The sequence below is a fragment of the Lactuca sativa genome, chromosome 9, assembly GCF_002870075.4.
Source record: "Lactuca sativa cultivar Salinas chromosome 9, Lsat_Salinas_v11, whole genome shotgun sequence".
In the NCBI taxonomy this organism is placed as follows: Eukaryota; Viridiplantae; Streptophyta; class Magnoliopsida; order Asterales; family Asteraceae; genus Lactuca; species Lactuca sativa.
The window spans coordinates 31,043,517-31,051,515 of NC_056631.2; positions in this window are offsets into that span (position 1 = coordinate 31,043,517).

Genomic DNA, 7,999 nt, shown 5'->3' on the forward strand with positions numbered 1-7,999 from the left:
TTTATCTGAGCGATTCTGCAGCTTGAGGTGAGTTTCCTCACTATGTTTAGCGGGTCGAAGGCACCAATGCCGACCCATGGTTTGTTATGTTTAGGATGCTAGTTGTTTGCGTGACTCTTGCATGTGCTATGTGTTTATATGATTACCGGGTGAGGCTTGATGTCGGGAGGGGTCTGATGATTGTATTGTATGTTATTTATCTTTGTGATTTTTATGCATGTGTTTATATGTTATATGTATACCGGGCGGGGTCCAATGCCAGGCAAGGCCTAATGAATGGCAGATCTGTTTACCGAGCGGGGCCTGATGATGGGTGGGGCTTGTTATATGTTTTATATGTATGGTATGTGGTATTTTAGAGAACTCGCTAAGTTTTGTGCTTACAGTTTTCAGTTTCTATTTCAAGTACTTCTGGTTCGAAGGGGAAGAGTCGGAGATAATTGCAGTGCACATACCACATTGTTCCACCTTTTGTATTACTTTGATGTACTTGGATGTTAATTGATACACTCTAATCACTATGGTTTTTATGATGTTGTTTCGGATAATGGTTTTATTAATTTAAAAGTCAAAATTTTCTGTTTTATTTTTAGGACGTTACAAGAATGGCGCTGGTTGTGATATACTCTGACAACAGCAAGGATTCCTGATAGGGGATCTCAAAATTCCGGCAGAATGATGGAAATTCCGACAACCAACACAAGATAAGAGTACTCCGTGAGGAGAGGAGAAAAAAAAAGACAAGAGAAAAAAATGGAGGAGAATGTCACCTTTCACCAGAATTGTGGTGGCCGCCGCAGATGAGCTAGTATTGGGCTGGAATTTCCGGCAGTGTGGAAGTCATTAGAGAAGAACGTCGTTTGTCGGTGAAAATGCAACGATCTCGATGGTGGTGAGCTCAATCTGACACAGAGAACGAAGGAAACAAAGATCAGTCATGAAAGAAACTGAGGATGAGGGGGCTTATTGTCGATAACTGTTAGTGGCGACACCCTTTACAGGTGACTGTTGGTCATTTGCGACAACAATAACGTATTTTTTGGTGGCATACTAGAGGGAAAACAATGTGGGGTTTCCTACGTCCTCATAGGTGTTGGATCATCATTTAAATCAACGGGTGGGGTTGAAATGACGTGGATCGCCAACATCATCCTGTAGCAGAGACATCTTTAGCAGCGACATGAATTATTAGCAGCATCACCAAACGCGTTTGTTTGATGTCACCTCTACAAAGTACTTGTCGCCTCTAAAGGCGTCATTGTTATTGTCGATTCTTCTTGTAGTGTATGTACGTGATTATGGTTGTTCACTATACATATATAAATAAATAGTCCTATTTGAAAATTTCTATTGTACCATATAATTTGTTTATTTGAATATGTGGACTGTTTTGAACCAAAATTCAATTATTATTATTTTTATTTCGAATTGGTCCAGGTTTCCAAAACGAAAATATGATAGTTCAAAATTTTGAATAACGATCATTTATCATTTAATTATATTTAATTATTTATTAAATTATTAATTTTTTTTAATTAACTTGATTTAAGCGGTATATTTTTTTACATCAAGGTGAAAGAAAATGGACAAAAAGTTGTGTCACTAGCCGTTTCTAGATGGAAAAACAAGTTCTTTTAAAAACATTCATAGATGTTGGGGTTATACTATTACTACACATAATTCGTTGGAATATATTGAGGAGTGTTAGTGATTAGGGTTTAGGTCCAAACCCTTTAGGGTTTAGATTAGGTCTCTTATGTATCACTATTTATATGAGGTTTAACCTCACTATTTATCAATGAAACATTTTATTATATAACATGGTATCGGAGCTCTAGGTTAAAATCATACTGCTGACCACAACTCGCTATCGCCGCCCTCCACTTCCGACGACATTTTCTCATAGTCGTCGAAGGTGCCTTCCTTATGTTCCATATTTTTTTCTCTTTCTTCTCTTCTTCTTCTAGATAATAAAACAGCCGTCAACACCAAACTAGAGCTCTTGCCTTGGCTTCTTCTACTGCCTCATTTGCTTATGTCTCCTCGTCGGATGGCTCATGCCTCTAAGCTTTTTGCCTTCTCCTCAATTTGGGTCTTCTTCATATCTATTTTTCGAGTTAGTCAAAACAGACTCCGTCTGCCGCAACTCGAGCCCTCTTTCTTTCTTGCTGTTTTTCTCTGGACTCCTCCGCCGAATCGATGATTGTCATCGCCGCCGCTCCTCTCTTCTTATACAAAGGAACCACCACTGGCCACCACTTCTTCTTTCTCCCTCTCCAACGAGCAGTTGTTAGCTGTTATCGTTAGAGCTCTGCCACCGTCGATGTCATTGTCTTCATTTATGTTATGTTTTATGTTTTTGTTTTTCTAGTTTAATCGTCCCCTCCTGATCAAACTACGGGGGGATGTTAGTGATTAGGGTTTAGGATCAAACCCTTTATGGTTTAGGTTAGGTCTCTTATGTATCTCTATTTATATGAGGTTTAACCTCACTATTTATCAATGAAATATTTTATTATATAACATGGTATCAGAGTTCTAGGTTAAAATCCTACTGCTGACCACAACCCGCTACTGTCGCCCTCCACCTCCGATGACATTCTATCATTGTCGTTGGAGGTGACTTCATTATGCTTCATATTCCCTTCGTTTGTTTTTTTTTCTTCTCCTAAATAATAAAGTAGCCGCCAACACCAAACTAGAGCTCTTACATCGGCTTCTTCTACTGCCTCGTTTGCTTATGTCTCCTCGTTGGATCGCTCATACCTCTAAGTTTTCTGCCTTCTCCTTAACTTGCCTCTATTTAAGATCTATTTTCCGAGTTAGTTGAAATAGGCTCCGTCTGTCGCAACTCGAACCCTCTTTCTTTCTCGCTACTTTTCTTTGGACTCCTCCACCGCCGACTTAATGATCGTCGTCATCGTTGTTCCTCTCTTCTTATACAAAGGAACCATCGCTAGCTGCCGCTTCTTCTTTCTCCTTCTCCTTCTCCAACGAACGGTTGTTGTTAGCCGTCATCGTTAGAGCTCTGCCATCGTCGCTGTCGTTGTCTTCATTTATGTTATGTTTTGTGTTTTTGTTTTTCCTGTTTAATCGTCCCTTCCGGATCAAAGTGAGGTTAAACCTTATATAAATAGGGATACATAAGAGACCTAATCTAAACCCTAAAGGGTTTGGTCCTAAACTCTAATCACTAACAAGGAGCCCTATAACATTTGGCACAAGTAAATAAAATGTATCAGACGTAAATGGTATAAACATGTGCTGTTTTCATTCATGTTTTCTTATGCTTTGTCACTTTATGCGAGACATCTTTTAAAATAACATGTCCCAAAGTGAAACTTTCATTACCTAAGCCTGTGATAAGGGAAACATCTATTAGATCCATACATGTATGTTCCCCTCATACATTTCTAAAAAGCAAAACATCACTCAGTTTAAGCATTGACAATCCTTCCAATGGATCGGTCACGAAGTTCACATGTGCATCTTTCTTAGCAAAAAACCCGACACACCTAAACATGAAAAAAAGAATGTCTTTAACCATATTATGTCGGTACTTGAATTACAAGAACTCTTTATAATGTATTGTATGCTTACCAAAAGAGTACAAGCAAGCCTTACAACAAAATTGACCATACCTTATCAACAAATATATTGGAATTATCAATTATGAGAAGATACTTTAGGATTGTGTGATACTCAAAAACTACTTTCTATTTAACAATCATGTCAAAGTGTACTTCCGTGATTTTAATAATATTACTAAAAAGCACTCGCGAATGTATGTTGGTCTTTATGGGGCGGTGTCCTTATTTGTGAAACTGCTAATTCGAAGCTCGTAATCATATCATGGAGAAAATCTAAAAGCACAAACATAATCAGAATTTATATCACACATGTCATTATCTCATAAGATGTGGTATTATAACTCTTAAGATTGGGCCCTTGAGACCAGAAAGGCATAAGATGAAACCTTTACTGCCAAGTACATCCCGAGTACATATACAAGATCAAAGCAAAATCAGTTCACTCTGAAGGTCACGTAACTGTGAGAAGAAGGCCACTCAAATCAACAATGTTGACAACTCTCCTCATGGCTAGTTCACTAATAAAACATATGTCTCTACTAACAACCCCCTCATAGAATCTTCATCCTCAATAATGTCATCTCGATGTCTATATGGAACAAACCCTCACGAAGCTTATTACCATCACATGAGTACCAAAACGGCTAAGTTTTCTGGATATTCAAATCAAGATCTAATCTTGGATTGTTTACCCTAATGATGTCCAACACTCTCCTGGCCTTCTCTAAATCTCTAATGAAGATGACATCATCTAGATACCATGCATGAAGAAGAAACTTGTAATTGTCTCTAATCTTATGCACAATTGGGTGCAATACAAAGATAATAGAAAAGTGGTCCTAGATGATTGCCTTACCGAACCCTAGTAGTGGAACATATCTGTTTGTCTATCAAATACAACCTCATTGTTTGTCCATAAAAATTCTACCAACAAAAAATAAATTGACACATCAACCTAACCTCATGAAGTAATGTTAATCTATTTGCCATATTAAAGACATTCAAGAAATCCATTGTAAGCATTACAAGAGACTTATCAACTTGATGTTCACTCAACACCTTGTTGACATTATATAATACGGCCTTAGCGCCACCCGATACGTCTGGTCTAATTAAAAAAAAAGTATTTTAAAAAGTTTTGTTTTTGTTTCTTTTAATATTTGTGTATTCAAAGAAAGACTACTCAAACTTGTTAATATTAAGGATCTTAATTTTTGAAAACCAACTTGTAAAAAAGGATCCAAACAAATTTTAATCCGGTTGTTAGAATCAAAATTAAATTTTATTAGAACTATTCTTATATCGACACTTTGAACACCAAAATCAATTTGAGTTCATTTTGGATCAAACCGGTTGATTCAAATGAACACTTATATCCGTGATGATAAGGTAGGGACATCCAATCATAAATTCATTGATTTCCAATTCTACTACTTTCACTGAATTAAATTTTGTTAAAAAAATTGATTTCATTATTTTATACTTTAGCTACATCTTTATCTGTATGCAAATCGCCGCTAGAATAATTTGAAACAATCTTGTGAGGCGGTCAAAATGGTAAAATGAGTCAAATAAAAGAATTAAAAAGGTGGTCCATCGGAATCAGAAGAAACAAAATAAAAAGGAGGAGCAGAAACAGGAGGGTGTCTCTGCAGCTCGATGAGGTAAATATGGCCGATTCCCCGCCGTAATTACTACCCCAATATCTTTTCTTTTTATTAAAATAAACCGAACAACTCAGGATATATAATACTATAGATTAATTAATTGTTTGGTTTAGTTAAGTAAATAATATCATATTTTTCTTGGAAATATAACTTTTAATACTTCTTAATAATATCATCAATCTCGAGTAATCTTATTGATTGCTTTTAGATATCTAATTTTAATGTGTCCCGACCCAACACATAAAACGCTCACAGCCACAATGTGGTTGTAGATTGTGACGTAGATGTCAATTTGATAATTTGTAAGGGCGTGTAAATAAATTAGAATCCAAAACAGCCCCGTTTCAGTGGAAAGCGAACCTTTAGGATCCATTTTTTTTTTTTCTAAAGAATCTAAATCTTTTGTGAAAATTATTATATTGAGAAGATAACACAAATAATTTTTTTTCACTTATTTAAGTTATTATAAAAAAAAACTTGATAGTATTTATGTATTTTAAAGACATATTTTTTTCTTTTGTTCTGTGCCTAAAATATATTTGGAACGACTTTAATCCAAAACAATTTAATTATGATATGTGTTTTTTTTTAAATGATAAATCTATTTTACTCCTAACTTATCATTTATATCTCCAATAAAACTTGAACTCATAATCTCACCAAGTGAGAAAATCGCTTCATAACGTTAGACCAAAGGTCATTTGATAATTGGCACATGCATTTAGTTGACATAAACACGAACATAAATTATTATTATTATTATTATTATTATTATTATTATTATTATTATTATTTTGCTTATATTGGATTCTAAATCTTTTTAGAAAACTAAAAGTAACAATATATAAAAGCATCGAAACATCATATTGATTTTGTTGTAATTTTTCGTTTTTGGTATGTAGCAGTCGAATAGAAAACTAAATGAAATATTTTTGATATGTAGTAATCTAAAAGACAAATAAATGAAATATTAGCAGAATGAACAAAAAAAATCATGTTTGATTACCATACCACCGTAATCTATTCTAATAACTTAAGTTTTTTTTTTTTCTATATGTCACACTTTTATTCAATTTGTTAAATGTCATTTTTTGGTTATTTTGAATTAATTTATTTTTTACATGTTATTTTATGAGTTTTTTTTTATTTTAATAAATTTCACATGATATTTTAATGTAATAATTACATTAAATGTAGTAATAAATGAATATCATTTTAATTAATGGAGTTACCTTCTTATTTTAAAATTCTTAAATTAAATTTATTTAAATTTAAAATATTAAAAAAATCAGTTTTAATAATTCATTATTTTTCTTAGTTTTTTGAATCCAAAATTCTTAAATATTTGAACTTTTATATTTTTTTTAATTAACCCATGTAATATATGAGTCTTACACTTACTTCCTAATAAATAAAGAACTTTTTTGGCACATGAGAAGCTCTCATTCAATTTGACAAATGTCAATTTGTGATAATTTTGAATTAATTTTTTTTCACATGTTATTTTATAGGTTTTCCTATTTTATTAAATTCCATATAATATTTTAATGTAATAATTGCAATAAATATAATAATAAATGTGTATCAATTTCATTAATTAGCTTACCTTCTAATTTCAAAAATTATAAATTAAAGTTTATTAGTTTTTTTTGTTTATTTATTTAAATTATATGTTTTGAATATAATAATAAATGGATATCGATTTCATAAATAACATACGTGAAGAAGGCATGTCATCTACGAAAATATAAAACGATCTCATATCAGTATAATTTAATATGTTTTTGCTAAGAAATAGCATCGATGATTCGAGAAATGAGCCAATTAATATTCAACATTGGCTTCTAGTTGTCCATTATATAATGTAAAATATAATTTTCTCTCATTTTTACACTATAATTTCATATCTTATAGTATATTACTATATTCTCTATAAAGAAGATGAACGAGGACAACAATCTACCATCTACAAATAAGCTTTGTTGTCATTTTTAACATTCTTTACGTTTTTTTCGGTTATTTATCTAAAAGAGTGTCATTTTTTAAATAGATCTAACATTTCTGCGGATGTTATATGTGAATATGACAATCTATTAGACATATCTACCATTATCATCGATTTCATATGTGAAAATGTCATACGTGTTCAAAAAATTATGTATATTCGCATACGGATATGCCATTTTGCAGATAGCATCTCCGGAAATGAGAGATCCATCTACAAAAATATAAATTTACGAGTGTTATGTATTGAGTTTAATTAAGAATTTTTTTAATGTAACATGAGAACAAATCATTTATTGGATAGATAAATTCCAAACCGTTTGTGGGTAACGTTAAAGGAGTTATAGACAGGAAGACGAATGTATAATGAGTGTTTCCGGAACAAATAGATATCTCGTTGACAGTTGCTCATTTACATGAAATTATCCATAACAAAGTTTTCTTCCACATTGAAGACAATGACGCTATAAGACCATGTTTACTAAAGTTTTATGTGAATGCTTTTTAAGAAACGAGAATACATACAATGTTACAAATATATGGCTTTCATTGGTTGTAGACTTAAACAAATAGAATAAGTATGAAATTTACCGTTCGTGTGTTTATTAAATTTGTTATTTATAAACATTAATTTAATTCTCTGTATAACATATTTTGATAGGTGAGCTTTTTATAGTTGCACACTTACTATGAGATCTGCAAATATTTTATGAAAATAGAAAAATGCACAATTCGTCT